General features: G+C 48.8%; 1 pseudogene; it reads right to left on the reverse strand.

The window, feature by feature from the left end:
• Nucleotides 1–16,195, reverse strand: part of LOC141055871 (uncharacterized) — a 90,910-nt pseudogene that overhangs the window by 21,466 nt on the left and 53,249 nt on the right.

Raw genomic sequence — 16,195 nt, forward strand, 5'->3', positions numbered from 1 at the left:
AAGACACAGCATTGTATCTTAATTAACCAGACGACTATTTTTTAGCAAACCAAGAAGAATAGACTTTTTATCTGTATGTTGGCTTTTGAATTTAAGTGTTGATTTCTGGTTGGTCAAGAAAACAAACTTTTAATTGTGTAAGCCTGTAATATTGACTTGTAAGGTGATATTTCATATAACATAGTGTGCTATTATCCTGGATGACTAGTGAGATTTACAGATATGCTAATTATACATTGTCTAGCCCAGATAGTTTGCTGATTTTTAAAACAGAGGAGGAAAATCTATGCAAATAGATTACGTAATTAAACAAGGCGACTTGGTCGTCACCATTCTTCCCCTTATCTGTGATGCTGGACTGAAGGACACTTGTTAAATCTAAAAATAGGTTACATGCCTCTGCATAAAGAGACTCAGAGGCAGACAGAGAGACAGCCTGTAAAGGGCTGGGTGGTAAAACCACTGTGCCAAAGCCCAAGAAAGACTTGGAGGGGTGTGACTAGGAGCCTCAACCAATCACACCACGGACATGCAGCAGCTAATGACACCGAGGTCCATGGAGAGACAAGGGAGGTGATCCAGGTGCCACTCCAAGACTGACCTAGGGTAGATGGCAACTGACCCCTAGGAACAGGTAGCTGGGATGGCGCGCGGGAATGTCCTACAGATGCAGGCAGGCAGAGAAGATGACAGGAAAAGCAGGTGCAGACAGGACAGTGTGACAGAGATATGAGCACTGGCAGGTGCAGCTGGCTGGGCTGCTGTTGAGGTGAGCACTGGCTGGTGCTGCTGGCTCGGCTGCCGTTGAGGAAAGCACTGGCGGATGCAGCTGGCTCGGCTGCCGTTGAAGAAAGAACTAGCAGGTGCTGCAGGCTAGGATACACGTACTGGGACCTGAGAACTGACAAGCATGTTAGAAAAACTCAACATTGCACAGGCACCTCCATGTTGGAGGAGGCACTTCAAATAACAAAAGACCTCCAGCTATTGGCTGGGGACACTTTAGAGGAACGCACATGGCCCCTTTAAGAAAGAGGAAGTGTGCGTGTGCATCTTAAGCACAGTGTCTGGAGACATGCTAGGAATGCACGCACCCCAGGCAGAAGCAGACCCAGAAAGAGCAGGACCGGTGCCTCGGCGGTGAGTATGATGGTGTCTCTGCAGGGAGAGAGGGACCGCAGGCAGAGATGTGGGCGCTAGTCAGCCAGAGATTCTGCCAAGCCATCCATACATCCAAAGGACCAGAGACAGGATAGTAGGCAATATTTTGCACCATCACGAGGGACATGGATGTATAATTCTACAGAAAACAACCTAGGGGTTTTCGGCCCCAGTTGGAAGAATACAGATCTGCTCCATTGACCAATGCTGAACCATGGATATGTTTGAGAAGCCAGGTTGTGACTCTTGGGTTAACTGGCCTTGTACCTCAATAGACTGTCATCGACCTACGCTTGTCGTTACCTACTCTCTGTGTGGTTGCCACAGGTGGAGTAACCGACCCTGGAAGATGAAGCCAGGTTGTGATCCTAAGATCATCTGGCCTTGTATATACTAAATGGACTGTCATCTCCCTATACTTGTCGTTACCTCCTCTGTGTGCATGCCACAGGTGGGGTAGTCGACCTTGGGAGCTCTTAAGTAACAGCCGCCATTATCCTGGTGAGTCAGCGGAAGGGTGAGACTCTGTAATGTGCACCATCTTGGGGTATTTTGCTGGGACTATTCTACGTGTTATCTGCCTGTTTTGTGGTTCAATAAAGCATTGCCACACAGTTTTACCCTCACTCTGTGTTGTTTGAATAGAGTTATGCCCATGTTAAAGGGAGAGCAGGCATTCATCGCAACAATCCCTGGTCCATGCGGTTTTGGCTAGCAAACCTGGGCGCCTTCCGACTCCCCATGTCTCCACAGTCACAATAGCAGAGATGCTGTCAAAGGCACAAAAATAGCAGTGTTGGGATTTGTGCAGTAAAAATAGGACCTGTTCTCAAATTTGTCGGGGTCTACAGATGTCATAGAACACAAGGTTCTGCTGGAACCACATGTGTGGGTGAACTTGAAGCCCTACCGAATTCCAAGGCCTGCCCAGAATTTATCTCCAAGGAAGGGAAGCGAAAGCTGAATCTAGGAGTCATTGAAGAATCTAAGAGCGGATGGTCTAGGGCACTTGTCCTTGTTACAAACCTGATGGAGAATGGAGATTCTGTAATGATTATCGGAAGATGAATGAAGTCTCCAAGTTCGACATATATCTGATGCAGCGTGTCTATGAGCTGATCGAGAGATTTGGATAGGCAAGATACATAATAACCTTGGTGGATCTAACAAAGAGATATTCGCGAATCCCCATGTCAAAAAAGTAAAAAACAAGACTGCTTTCTCTATGCCTGACGGATGCTTCCAATGCCATTTGGACTGCAGGGAGCTAAGGCAACCTTCCAGAAGGCCATGTACAGGATCCTCGCATCCCATAAGAACTACGTCACAGCATACCTGAACGATATTGTAATCTTCAGCTTGGATTGGGAAGTCATCTGCAAAAGATCCAGATGTTTGATGCTCACAGGAAAGGTGGTTTTCTATAAATCCAAACATACAGTATGTGCCATGAGGAAAGAGGAGACCAAATACCTTGGTTATGTAGTAGGTAGAGGTGAAATTAAGCACCAGATAAAGTAGTTGCAATCACGAACTGGCCGAAAGCCCTTTTAAAAAAAAAAGTTGGGGCCTTTCTGAGAATCGTGTGGTACTACAGGAGGTTCATCCCAAACTTTGCCATGATGGCCGCAACCCTGACAGAATTCCTTAAGGGGACAAAATCGGTTATGGCCAAATGGACTTCGGAGGCGGAGATGGCCTTTCAAGAACTGAAAGTATCTGTTTGAAAGCAGCTGGTCCTGGCAGCCCCCCAACTATAAGAAGGAATTTGTGTCTCCAAACGGAAACCTCAGAAGTCGGATAAGGAGCGGTGCTTTCTCAGCAGATTCATGGAGAGGAACATCCTGTTCTCTACCCGAGAAGGAAACTGTTGGCATGTGAGAAAAATATTCCATTGCTTGGCCATAAAGTGGGTGATGGACACATTGTGATACTATCTCTTAGGGCGAAAATTTAAATTAGTGCTAGACCATGCTCCGCTCAGGTAAATGAGGGAGAAAAATTCTTGTGTTACCCTCTGGTTTTTCGACTTGCAAGAATTCCACTGCCTTGTAAAACATACAGCCGGGAAGTCACATGGTAATGGCTATGCTCTCTCGAGAATCCTGTGTCTAGTGGTAGAAGGTGCCAAGGCCCACGGCTTTAGGCAGAGGTGGAAGGTTGCTGTGGGACACATAGTGGATTGGAAATATGTATCACAAAGCTTCATATGTGATATAAACCTGTAGTAATGCTCTAGTGCACATAGTACTAAGAGGGGTTAATAGGCCATATTAGGGCCAGATCTTATTGTGAGCATCTAAAAGAGTTAAAGCGGGATAGCTGCTCACCATATCTCCACCTGTGGGAGTGGTTCACATTGTAAAATGGGACCTGGACTATAACTCAAGCAGGGGAAGCCGCACTATTGCATGAACTTTTTCCTTTATGTTTCACTTTGTGCCGGACAAAGGCTGTGTTTGAGTTTTCCTGTGATGCAGCTTATGAGGACTGAAATAAACCAGCCTGACTTTTAAATAGAAACGGTTCCTGTGATTCCTCATCTTGCTCTCAAGTGAGTAGCATTGTTACAGGAGATACAATTCATTTTTCCAAATGATATCCTTTTATATGACAGCTGGACTTGAGAAAACAAGATTTATGCCTACTTTTAAAGTCCAGGGTCAAATATATCCCAAAATAGGTACGATGCTTCCTGTAGCAAATGAAGAGCCCAAATTTTTGCAGATCTAATTTTTGGGAGATAAATAGATGAAAGAGACGAAAAAAGACATTACCGTATTTTGAATTTTTCCATCAACACAGTTAGTAAACCTGTATAAAACAGCCTTAGAAAGAATGCCAAGTGACGAACCTCGCATATCAGGTTCTAATAAGAGCAGATAAGACACTAGTTTGTGAGCACAATAGGCGATGTAATTCTCCCAGTGTTAAGGTACTGTCACACTTAGCGATGTACCAGCGATCCCGACCAGCGATATGACGCGGTCAGGATCGCTGCTACATCGCTAAGTGGTCGCTAGTGAGCTGCCACACAGGCAGATCTCACCAGCGACATCACTGGGGACGGGGGTCGCTACTTACCTGTCACACCAGGCGATCCTGCGTCCTCCCGCCCGGCTCCACGCGTCGCTCGTCTTCCCAGCAGGAAGCTGACGACGAGAAACAGTCCAGGACGTTCTCGCGCGATCAGCGATAACCAGCGGGGGAGCCGGTCGGAGGTATCACACACAGAGATATCGCTAGCAATATCGCTAGCAATATCGCTATAACGTCACTAGTTATAGCGATATTGCTAGCGATATCTCTTAGTGTGACTGGCCCTTAAGCGATGTACCAGCGATCCCGACCAACGATATGACGCAGTCAGAATCGCTGGTGCATCGCTAGGTGGTCACTAGTGAGCTGCCACACAGGCAGATCTCACCAGCGACATCGCAGGGGTCGGGGGTCACTACTTACCTGTCAGACGCGGCGATCCTGCGTCCTCCCGCCCGGCTCCACGCGTCGCTCGTCAGCGCCACAGGAAGCGCCGCAGGAAGTGACAGACAAGGAATGGTCCAGGAGCTTCTCGCGCGATCAGCGATAACCAGCGGGGGAGCCGGTCGGAGGTAAGTATCAGACACAGCGATATCGCTAGCAAAATCGGTGACTTTACAGCGATATTGCTAGCGATATCACAGTGTGTAACGGGGGCTTTAGTGAAGTAGCTATTGTAATGGTTGGACGGGACTTTCTAAGCCGATATATCAATATTCAGCGACGAAGTGAAAATCTTCAACATATTACAGATAGATCATACGATGCTCTGCGATATCCGATAATATTTTACAATGGCCAAGATGGCGATCACTTATTCTAACACTGTTAGGCCAACCAATAAAAATATATCATCTACGGACTTTTACGCCCACCAAATAATGATCAGACATGGTTTATCAAACCACATTTTACAATGCCAAGGTGGAAAGTGAGCATCTTTTGTACATATGACTGAACCACCAAAACCATAGAGGATGGATACAAACATTTAAGAAATGTTTTTGCTAATGATGGCAGCGCGGTGGACATTGGGCGTATGGTTATTTTACCAGCTATATTTACAGGAATTCCCATACATAAGCACGCATACGCTCAGGACGACATGACATATGTTGGCCGCCCAGATTTGCTAATTACAGTTACGTGTAATCCAACTTGGCCAGAGACAAGGGAAGAGCTTCTTAACGGTCAGGGCCTGTCTGACATGATTTAACAGCATCTGACCACAGATCAGCGTATTTGGCAATCATGGGTCAGATTCCAAGTGGAAATGGGAGACTGTTTTCTTTGATGCCCCAGGAGGTTCCGGTAAAACATTCTTCATTAATTTGATGCTCACAGAAATTTGCGCAATCAATAACATTGCTCCGGCTGTTGCCTTGTCTGGGATTGTGGACGCTCTCTAAGATGGACTAGGATTGCCTTGAATCTAGCACTCTTGGAAACTGCCATCTATAATATCACTGAGAGCTCATGGAAAGCTAAAGTGTTACAGACTTGGAAATTGATAGGGATGAATGTACCATGGCACACAAGAAAGTGGACAAGAGTCAGACCTTCGATCGCACCTTGAAAGATCTGCGATCCAATTACTTAATTGCTGTAGTGTTTGCAGGTGACTTCTGCCAAACGTCACCTGTTCTTTATGGAGCAACACCAGCAGACGAGCTGAATACCTGTATAAAATCTTACCTATGGAGACATATTCAGAAGCAACTGACTACTACTGTGCAGGTTCACATGATGGGAAATACTACTGCGGACAAATTTACCCGCCACCTAGTATGTCTCAGAAATGGCAGGTTCTATACAGATTCTCCTACTGGCTTTTTTTCCTTCCCAGAAGACTTCTGCAGAATGTCGTCCTCAGTACAGGAGGTCACTGACAAAGTTTTCCCTGATATTTGTAACAATTGTAACACCCATCAGCGGCTTTGTGATTGCACAATCCCAGTGCCATAACCAAATGCACTCATATGTTTATATACTGGCTAGACCAAAAAAAGGGGGAAGAGGTTCATAGCCACAAATAGATGAGAATAATAAAAGGAACAATCTCACCAATATTTTGCAGACGGTCAGGAGTCTCCAGGAATACTCATCATACGTATGGATAAGCAGCAGTGGGAGTACAATACCCTGTCACAACCCTCATAAGCTGCATTACCTGATCCCCAGACTCCTGCCCTGACAAGGGCAGTCCACAACTAGCCCTAGATTGCACAAGCCCTACAATTTCCCTTCAAGGAGCGTTGAAGGGAAAGTGTAGGGCTTGTGCAATCTAGGGCTAGTTGTGGACTGCCCTTGTCAGGGCAGGAGTCTGGGGATCAGGTAATGCAGCTTATGAGGGTTGTGACAGGGTATTGTACTCCCACTGCTGCTTATCCATACGTATGATGAGTATTCCTGGAGACTCCTGACCGTCTGCAAAATATTGGTGAGATTGTTCCTTTTATTATTCTCATCTATTTGTGGCTATGAACCTCTTCCCCCTTTTTTTGGTCTAGCCAGTATATAAACATATGAGTGCATTTGGTTATGGCATTTTGCTGCTATCTTTTATGCTGTATCCAATATATATAGATTGCTGTTTGGATGTTACACTAACTGCATTCTATATTCCTATCTGATGCTTTATGGGTGTATCTAATTATCCCTTGAGGATCACCCAATGTATGGGCATCTCATTTTAATCACTAATTGGTGACACCTTAGGATTAATTTTTTAAGTTATGTATTAAAAGTTATATTTTATCTTACTTGCTGTTATATATCATACATTTTGGGTGAGAATTTATTGTCAATTTCTGACTACTATTGGCATTTGTGCTGTATATTCACAATCCCAGTGCCTAAAAACGACAGTGTCAGCTCCATACTCTACAGATACAGGGGAGACAGCCCGGCCCAGAGACCACAGACAGGTCCATTGCTTCAGTCATGGATAGTGAAGGCCCGGAATGCCCCCATGGGAGTTCCTGAATTCTGTGGGGTCTCCTGGATGTCACCGCAGGGGCTCACTCTAAGGATAGGAGCTCCGATAATATTACTGAGAAACTGTCACCACAAATTGTGTAACGGCACAAGGTCGTGTGTCCAAGTCTCAGCCCAACGTTATTGGGGCCACTATTCTTATGGGAAACTAAGGGGGAAATATTTCCATCCCGCGTCTCCCCCCTCGTTACCCAGCAACACGTCCCCATTATAGGCGTCTGCAGCTTCCAATCCGACTTGTATTTACTATGAGCGGAAACAAAGCACAAGGTCAATCACCGACAGGAGCCGCAGAAGTCTGGGGGCAGAGGTCACATGGGGAACTATACGCTGCCTGTTCTAGTTTCCTACTCCACACTGATGAGGGGCAATACCCCGAAACAGCTGTCTGTGGATGGATACCATGTTTTGGCATAGGTGGTTTCCTTCACTGGAGACTGCCCTTCCCGTGGTTGTTCCTTCCCGGGGAAAGACCTGGCTAGTCATTGCTTGCGTTGAGAAACATGTGATGGTGTCTCCGCGGCTGTTGTGTTGTGCGTTTTTGTGTATTTCCCGTAAGGGATGGGGGCATTGCGCTAGAATCACTGCGTTGAGAAACATGCGATGGTGTCTCCGCAGTGTTGGATGTTGATCTCCATGAGTTCATTCATCCTCATTTTTCACATGTTCTAGGGCGAAGATCCCAAAATCTCCATATATGAGGGGGAACGGGAAACGCTGCTTACCGGAAATCTCCAATAGACGACGGTGTGTACCAGCCTGATCCCTCTGTCCACAGCTGTTACCTCACTGTTCACATCACAAAGGGACCCCAAAAGAGTCTCCTCAGTGCTGAAGGGGTTAATGTCCCCCCGCGCCCAGTAATGGGGAATCTCCAGCACCGACCTCCACCCGCAGAGCCGCACTCCACATATATGGCTGCTCTGTGCGCACAGGACCTGTGATGAGGTCACAGGAGGGGAGGAGTCAGGGGTCACATGATCTGATCAGGGGCCTCAGTGTGTGCAGGACTCTGCTGTGCTGGTTGTCATGGTGCTGGATGAGGGGAAGTTTATGTGTGGGGTCAGGAGGGGTTTACAGGGGGGATGTAGCAGGGCCGTGTGTGTACGAGGTGTATGGAGCGGAGCCGTGTGTGTATGAGGTGTACGGAGCGGAGCCGTGTGTGTACGAGGTGTACGGAGCAGAGCCGTGTGTGTACGAGGTGTACGGAGCGGAGCCATGTGTGTACGAGGTGTACGGAGCGGAGCCATGTGTGTACGAGGTGTACGGAGCGGAGCCGTGTGTGTACGAGGTGTACGGAGCGGAGCCGTGTGTGTACGAGGTGTACGGAGCGGAGCCGTGTGTGTACGAGGTGTACGGAGCGGAGCCGTGTGTGTGCGAGGTGTACGGAGCGGAGCCGTGTGTGTACGAGATGTACGGAGCGGAGCCGTGTGTACGAGGTGTACGGAGCGGAGCCTTGTGTGTGCGAGGTGTACGGAGCGGAGCCGTGTGTACGAGGTGTACGGAGCTGAGCCGTGTGTGTACGAGGTGTACGGAGCGGAGCCGTGTGTACGAGGTGTACGGAGAGGAGCCGCATGAGTACGAGGTGTAAGGAGTGGAGCCGTGTGTGTACGAAGTGTACAGAGCGGAGCCGCGTGTGTTCGAGGTTACGGAGCGGAGCCGTGTGTGTACGAGGTGTACGGAGCAGAGCCGTGTGTGTACAAGGTGTATGGAGCGGAGCCGTGTGTGTACGAGGTGTATGGAGCAGAGCCGGGTGTATGAGGTGTACGGAGCAGAGCTGTGTGTGTACAAGGTGTACGGAGCGGAGCCGCATGAGTACGAGGTGTACGGAGCGGAGCCACGTGTGTGCGAGGTGTACGGAGCGGAGCCAAGTGTACGAGGTGTACGGAGCAGAGCCGCGTGTGTTCAAGGTTACGGAGCGGAGCCACGTGTGTACGAGGTTACGGAGCGGAGCCGGGTGTGTACGAGGTGTACGGAGCGGAGTCGCGTGTGTACGAGGTTACGGAGAGGAGCCGGGTCTGTACGAGGTGTACGGAGTGGACCTGTGGGTGTATGAGATGTACGGATCTGAGCCGCGTGTGTACGGAGTGAAGCCATGTGTGTACTAGGTGTACGGAGCGGAGCCGCGTGTTTGCGAGGTGTATGGAGCAGAGCCGTGTGTATACAAGGTGTACGGAGCGGAGCCATGTGTGTACTAGGTGTACGGAGCGGAGTCACGTGTGTACAAGGTGTATGGAGCACAACCGTGTGTATGCAAAGTGTACGGAGTGGAGCCATGTGTGTACGAGGTGTATGGAGCAGAGCCACGTGTGTACGAAGTGTACGGAGCGGAGCCACGTGTGCACGAGGTGTATGGAGCAGAGCCACGTGTGTACTGTACGAGGTGTACGGAGCGGAGCCGTGGGTGTTCAAGATGTACAGATGGGAGCAGTGTGTGTATGAGGTGTACAGAGCGGAGCCGTGTGTGTACGGAGTGAAGCCATGTGTGTACTAAGTGTACGGAGCGGAGCCGCATGTTTGCGAGGTGTATGGAGCAGAGCCGTGTGTATACAAGGTGTACGGAGCGGAGCCATGTGTGTACTAGGTGTACGGAGCGGAGCCACGTGTGTACGAGGTGTATGGAGCACAGCCGTGTGTATGCAAGGTGTACCGAGTGGAGCCATGTGTTTACGAGGTGTACGGAGCGGAGCTGCGTGTGTCCGAGGTGTATGGAGCAGAGCCACGTGTGTACGAGGTGTACGGAGTGGAGCCGTGGGTGTACGAGGTGTATGGAGCAGAGCTGTGTGCACGAGGTGTACGGAGCGGAGCCGTGGTTGTACAAGATGTACGGATGGGAGCAGTGTGTGTATGAGGTGTGCGGAGCGGAGCCGTGTGTGTACAAAGTGTGCGGAGCGGAGCTGTGTGTGCGACAAATAAGGAGGGAAGCTGTATATCTACAGAGCCACGGCTCTTTATCACACCGTAGAAGAACTGGTCACAATAAAATTGCGATAGGACATTTATTGTTTGTTGCAGAGCCGTGTGTGTACTATGTGTATGTGTGGCGCCCCTGAGGCTCAGTCGCCACAGAGGTACTGCACCTTCTCCTAAGGTGCAGTGCCCCACCATCCAGGTAAGGTGGGAACTCCTTTCCACGCTCCAACACTTGCACCCCACACAACAGGGTAGTTCTGCACAACCACATTGCGGCTCAGTGCTTAGAGAGTAGCAGAGCACCTCTGGTGGTTCCCTGCTTGGAACACTGGATGTGTTGGGTGGTGGGTGGAGTTGAGATATATAAAAGAGTGGGAAAGTGTAGGATTAGAGGTTCAGTCTGGCAGAAGGTCAGGCGGGTAAGATGTCACTCAGACAGGAGTGAGGATCCCTGGAAGAAGGGATGGAGGAAGGAGTGCTGCAGCTGCCTCAGTGATCTGAGCCAGCTGGCATGGGAAAGGGAAAGAAGGAGAAAGACATAGAACTGCAACCTAAGCTTCCATAAGAGAGAGAAAAATCAGTACAGAACGAAGGAGTAAGGAGAACAGAGAGGACGTGGGTTGGAAGAGGAACCCTGCCTATAGGTTCTCAGCGCAAGGCCCGGTCCCCAAGGTTGTATGGACACTTATGGCTCTGCAGCAGACACTGGTGGAGTAGTAGGCTGTAAATGCACTACTCCCATCTAAGACTTGGGGCACAACAGCAACTGATTAGAGAGCTGGGACTCAGGAGAAGGGAGTCCCCGAAGCAGGCTACAGCTGTCTGCCATACGAGTAGAGTTCTTGGGAACATTTGACAGGAGGAACTCCAGGGTACCGCGGTACTGGAGATCTTCACACTTTAAGGCGCAATAGAGGAGTTGTTCAGGAAAGGTACATGTTGGCGGAGTGTTGGAGAGGAGCTTCCCATCTGGCCTGGAGGTTGGCTGAGTTTCTGACCCGGAGGACACGGCCCGGAGGCAGGCACCCTTGTGTACCGCAGACTGTGAGTAAAGCTTTGGAACTGCAAGCCTTGGTGTTCTCCATTCATTCTTGCGCGAACCTGCTCAGCACCGCTACATCTGGGTACCATTCTTTACACTGCCTGTGCCTTTCCACAACCATTACAACTACACTGCCCTGGGACATCAGCCCTGCCTGTGGAGGGCTATACCATCAATGCTGCACCATACCATCTATCCCAGAGGATCTGTCTGCAGCGTCGGCTTAACACGTCCCTTGCCGAGCACCACAGGTGGAGTCACGAACTATTCCATTCCATTAACTACATTCCCCCATTGCTTGGGCGCCCAGGACTACGGACCGGGTCACCGCTGCTGTGACACCTTCCCCTGACACCGGCCCGGTACCGAGTACCTCACGGCCCTGGGAGGGCGACCCAACTTGGCATCATGAACAGGATGACGAGACCCGATGCCATCGGGTTCTGTGTGCCTAAGATTTGTTGGACTTTGAACTTTTGAAAATGTGCAGAAGACCCAATTTAATAGACTGTGACATGAATATTAAAAATGGCCGCTGGCGCGGAGAAGAAGGGCGTGAAGAGATAGGAGGTCCTAGGAAAAGACCGCGAAGAGTCTTGGGCCTCTCCTGCCTGAATTACTATGTGACAGCAACGTGGCCCACCCCCCGAGGGGTTCGTATACTGGCATGGTATGGAGGCGTTGGAAGAAGACGCCGCCCGCGGAAGGAGGGGCAGAAGAAGCCAGTGGCGGGAAAGGGGCCGAGGCAGGAAGAAGAACGCCAGAACGCCATTTTGGAGAGTGAGGGAAGTAGGCCTGTAGAGCGTGCGGAGGTTAAGATGGATCTCCCCGGCGCCATGGCTGAAGGCTCCGACCCCGTCGCAGAGATGAACGGCCAGCAGCTAGAGGACGAAATTGCCCAGCTGACGCGCCACCTGCAACTGAGGCAGGAATCATTATGGACATTGAATCTGCAGCACGCCCAGGAGGGGCCTACACCTGCAGTACCTGCGACTCCGGTACCAGCCGCTGCTGCACCGGACTTCTTTCCGGCAGACCCTGTGGAGCCTGTGACCTTTGCCATGTCACCGGCAGCGTGCCCTGTTCCCTCTCTGCCGCTACTATCGGAGGAGTTATACACAGCCCAGGGAGCTGAAGCAGAGGAACAGAAGCCCCTGCCCGGACCTGACGCGGCTGCGCAGGTCCCGCCAGCGACCCCCGCGGAGCTGGAGCTGCCATTGGCTCCACCGCCATCCCCGGTGTCTCACTGGGCGGCGTCTGTTGCCACCATGCCCGGAGCAGAGGCCACACCACCAGGAGGCACCAGGTATATACCCCGGCCCTCCTAATGGGTTGACCTCCGAATTCACGTTGTCTGAGGCGGGTTTGCAGCAACTCAAAATGGGGCAGTTAGAAGAGTCCGCTAGGGGCGCTAGTCAGTCAGAGATGGGGTGGTGGAAGAGAACCCTACTCAGAAGGGTACGGCTGGAACAGGCGCACACGATTCGACATCTTCGGGGAATAGATGAGTCTCAGTCGTTTTGGGAAACTGACCTCGGGATCCCTTCGCTGCCGAATCCTCGTATAGTTGGTTATCAGCGTCGACAAGCTGCGGAATCTCTCGGTGCTAGGCCTCGTACCAGAGCAGCGGAATCACCTATTGAGGAGGAACAGTTGATGGGCATTGAGATGCATCATGGGTTCCCTTTGCCACAGCTTCAGTGCCCTATAGCCAGAAACCAGAATCAAGATGAAGATACCATATCTGGTAGCAGTACCCAGTCAGCTTCCAGAACCCCAGGAGGGGACCAGCATTAGTGAATTTACAGTAACTCTCGTAACCCAGGAGGGTTTGTTTAGCACCGTTGTGCCTTTTTGTTTGCTCAACATGGTTTAATTTTTGGTTTTCCCAGAGTTGCCCTGTTTGATTGGCAGCGTTTCTGCATTTGGAACTGAGGAGATCATGAACGCTGTATGATCCAAAACTTGTATTGTAAATAGGTGCACCTCTTTAGGTGCCTTCTCTTGGTTTTACATATGGACACTTTGCGAAGATGATGTCAAGGTTTTACATAAGGACACTTTGCAAAGATGATGTCTACCTCAAAGGACACTGAAAGAGATCCCGGCTGGGAGCGGTGTCCAGCACTTACAAGAATAATTGTTGAAAGTTTTAATGCAAAGTATTTTGATAATGATGTATCTTATGAGAGTATTAGTAACTAGGAAATGGCTTTTATATAGAATAAGAAATATTTTGATACAGGAATGAGAGGTTTGAATAAAGAGTTGAAAATGTGAATGGTGAACCAGGTATCAATGGTGTCACTTGAAAGAAAGTAGAAAATGTGCACCAGAAAGAGAAGAAGAAATGTGTACTAGAGAAAGAAAGATGGAGTATATTGAAGTGATAGTGAGTCACAGATAACGTCACTTAGAATTGCGTAAAGTATGAAAAATTGCACTTTTTTACTTGAAATTTAGATAGTTAATTAAGAATTGTTTGTAACGTTCAAGAAACAATGCCTCCTATATTAGGAAGTTTAGGATAAGAAATGTTTATGCAGCATTATAAAATTTTGTATGTTCCTGTACTGTCAACTTTGTTGCCTTGCAGCCTGCGGACGTGCTGTGTTTAACGGGGGGGTATGTGGCGCCCCTGATGCTCAGTCGCCACAGAGGTACTGCACCTTCTCCTAAGGTGTAGTGCCCCACCATCCAGGTAAGGTGGGAACTCCTTTCCACGCTCCAACACTCGCACCCCACGCAACAGGGTAGTTCTGTACAACCACATTGCGGCTCAGTGCTTAGAGAGTAGCAGAGCACCTCTGGTGGTTCCCTGCTTGGAGACGCGAATACATTTGAATGCATGATATCCGGCACAGAGCAGAGCATCGCTGTTGTTGCTGCTCCGCGGCCTAGCGTGCAGCAGACCGATGAGGTCTTCATGCTGCGACCTCGTCACACTGCTGCTGGCGACGCAGAGCAGGGCAGAAGAGGCGGGGGCAAGGCAGCCGGCGGGAAGAATGGTGAGCAGCAGCGCTCCAATGAGGAGCAGGACCTGAGCTGCTGAAGATTAGAGATCTGTCATTTGCTGTGCATAAGGTATAGGGCATGAATCCATGGTGTTAGGCCACAAGGGCAGCCGCACAGCATTGTGTGTATGTGTGTGTGTGTGTGTGTTGGTATGAGTATGTATGAGTATGTGTATGTGTGAGTGTATGAGTGTGTTGGTATGAGTATGTATGAGTATGTGTGTAAGGCTGGAGTCACACACAACGATTAAAAAAACGGTCCGATTTTAACGGTCCGAAATCGCACAAAGGTATCTTAACCAGTGATCCGTTTTTGATGCGATTTTTATTCATTGATGCGATTTTAATCGCATGTAAGCATCCTTTTGACATCCGTCTGGCGAGATTTTCTCGCAGGATAGCAAAATGGACATACAGTGGGGAAAAAAGTATTTAGTCAGTCAGCAATAGTGCAAGTTCCACCACTTAAAAAGATGAGAGGCGTCTGTAATTTACATCATAGGTAGACCTCAACTATGGGAGACAAACTGAGAAAAAAAAATCCAGAAAATCACATTGTCTGTTTTTTTTTCATTTTATTTGCATATTATGGTGGAAAATAAGTATTTGGTCAGAAACAAAATTTCATCTCAATACTTTGTGATATATCCTTTGTTGGCAATGACAGAGGTCAAACGTTTTCTGTAAGTCTTCACAAGGTTGCCACACACTGTTGTTGGTATGTTGGCCCATTCCTCCATGCAGATCTCCTCTAGAGCAGTGATGTTTTTGGCTTTTCGCTTGGCAACACGGACTTTCAACTCCCTCCAAAGGTTTTCTATAGGGTTGAGATCTGGAGACTGGCTAGGCCACTCCAGGACCTTGAAATGCTTCTTACGAAGCCACTCCTTCATTGCCCTGGCGGTGTGCTTTGGATCATTGTCATGTTGAAAGACCCAGCCACGTTTCATCTTCAATGCCCTTGCTGATGGAAGGAGGTTTGCACTCAAAATCTCACGATACATGGCCCCATTCATTCTTTCATGTACCCGGATCAGTCGTCCTGGCCCCTTTGCAGAGAAACAGCCCCAAAGCATGATGTTTCCACCACCATGCTTTACAGTAGGTATGGTGTTTGATGGATGCAACTCAGTATTCTTTTTCCTCCAAACACGACAAGTTGTGTTTCTACCAAACAGTTCCAGTTTGGTTTCATCAGACCATAGGACATTCTCCCAAAACTCATCTGGATCATCCAAATGCTCTCTAGCAAACTTCAGACGGGCCCGGACATGTACAGGCTTAAGCAGTGGGACACGTCTGGCACTGCAGGATCTGAGTCCATGGTGGCGTAGTGTGTTACTTATGGTAGGCCTTGTTACATTGGTCCCAGCTCTCTGCAGTTCATTCACTAGGTCCCCCCGCGTGGTTCTGGGATTTTTGCTCACCGTTCTTGTGATCATTCTGACCCCACGGGGTGGGATTTTGCGTGGAGCACCAGATCGAGGGAGATTATCAGTGGTCTTGTATGTCTTCCATTTTCTAATTATTGCTCCCACAGTTGATTTCTTCACTCCAAGCTGGTTGGCTATTGCAGATTCAGTCTTCCCAGCCTGGTGCAGGGCTACAATTTTGTTTCTGGTGTCCTTTGACAGCTCTTTGGTCTTCACCATAGTGGAGTTTGGAGTCAGACTGTTTGAGGGTGTGCACAGGTGTCTTTTTATACTGATAACAAGTTTAAACAGGTGCCATTACTACAGGTAATGAGTGGAGGAAAGAGGAGACTCTTAAAGAAGAAGTTACAGGTCTGTGAGAGCCAGAAATCTTGATTGCTTGTTTCTGACCAAATACTTATTTTCCACCATAACATGCAAATAAAATGAAAAAAAAACAGACAATGTGATTTTCTGGATTTTTTTTTCTCAGTTTGTCTCCCATAGTTGAGGTCTACCTATGATGTAAATTACAGACGCCTCTCATCTTTTTAAGTGGTGGAACTTGCACTATTGCTGACTAACTAAATACTTTTTTTCCCCACTGTATAATGGAG

Source organism: Dendrobates tinctorius, unplaced genomic scaffold, assembly GCF_039654945.1.
Source record: "Dendrobates tinctorius isolate UK_male_01 unplaced genomic scaffold, ASM3965494v1 ptg000192l, whole genome shotgun sequence".
In the NCBI taxonomy this organism is placed as follows: Eukaryota; Metazoa; Chordata; class Amphibia; order Anura; family Dendrobatidae; genus Dendrobates; species Dendrobates tinctorius.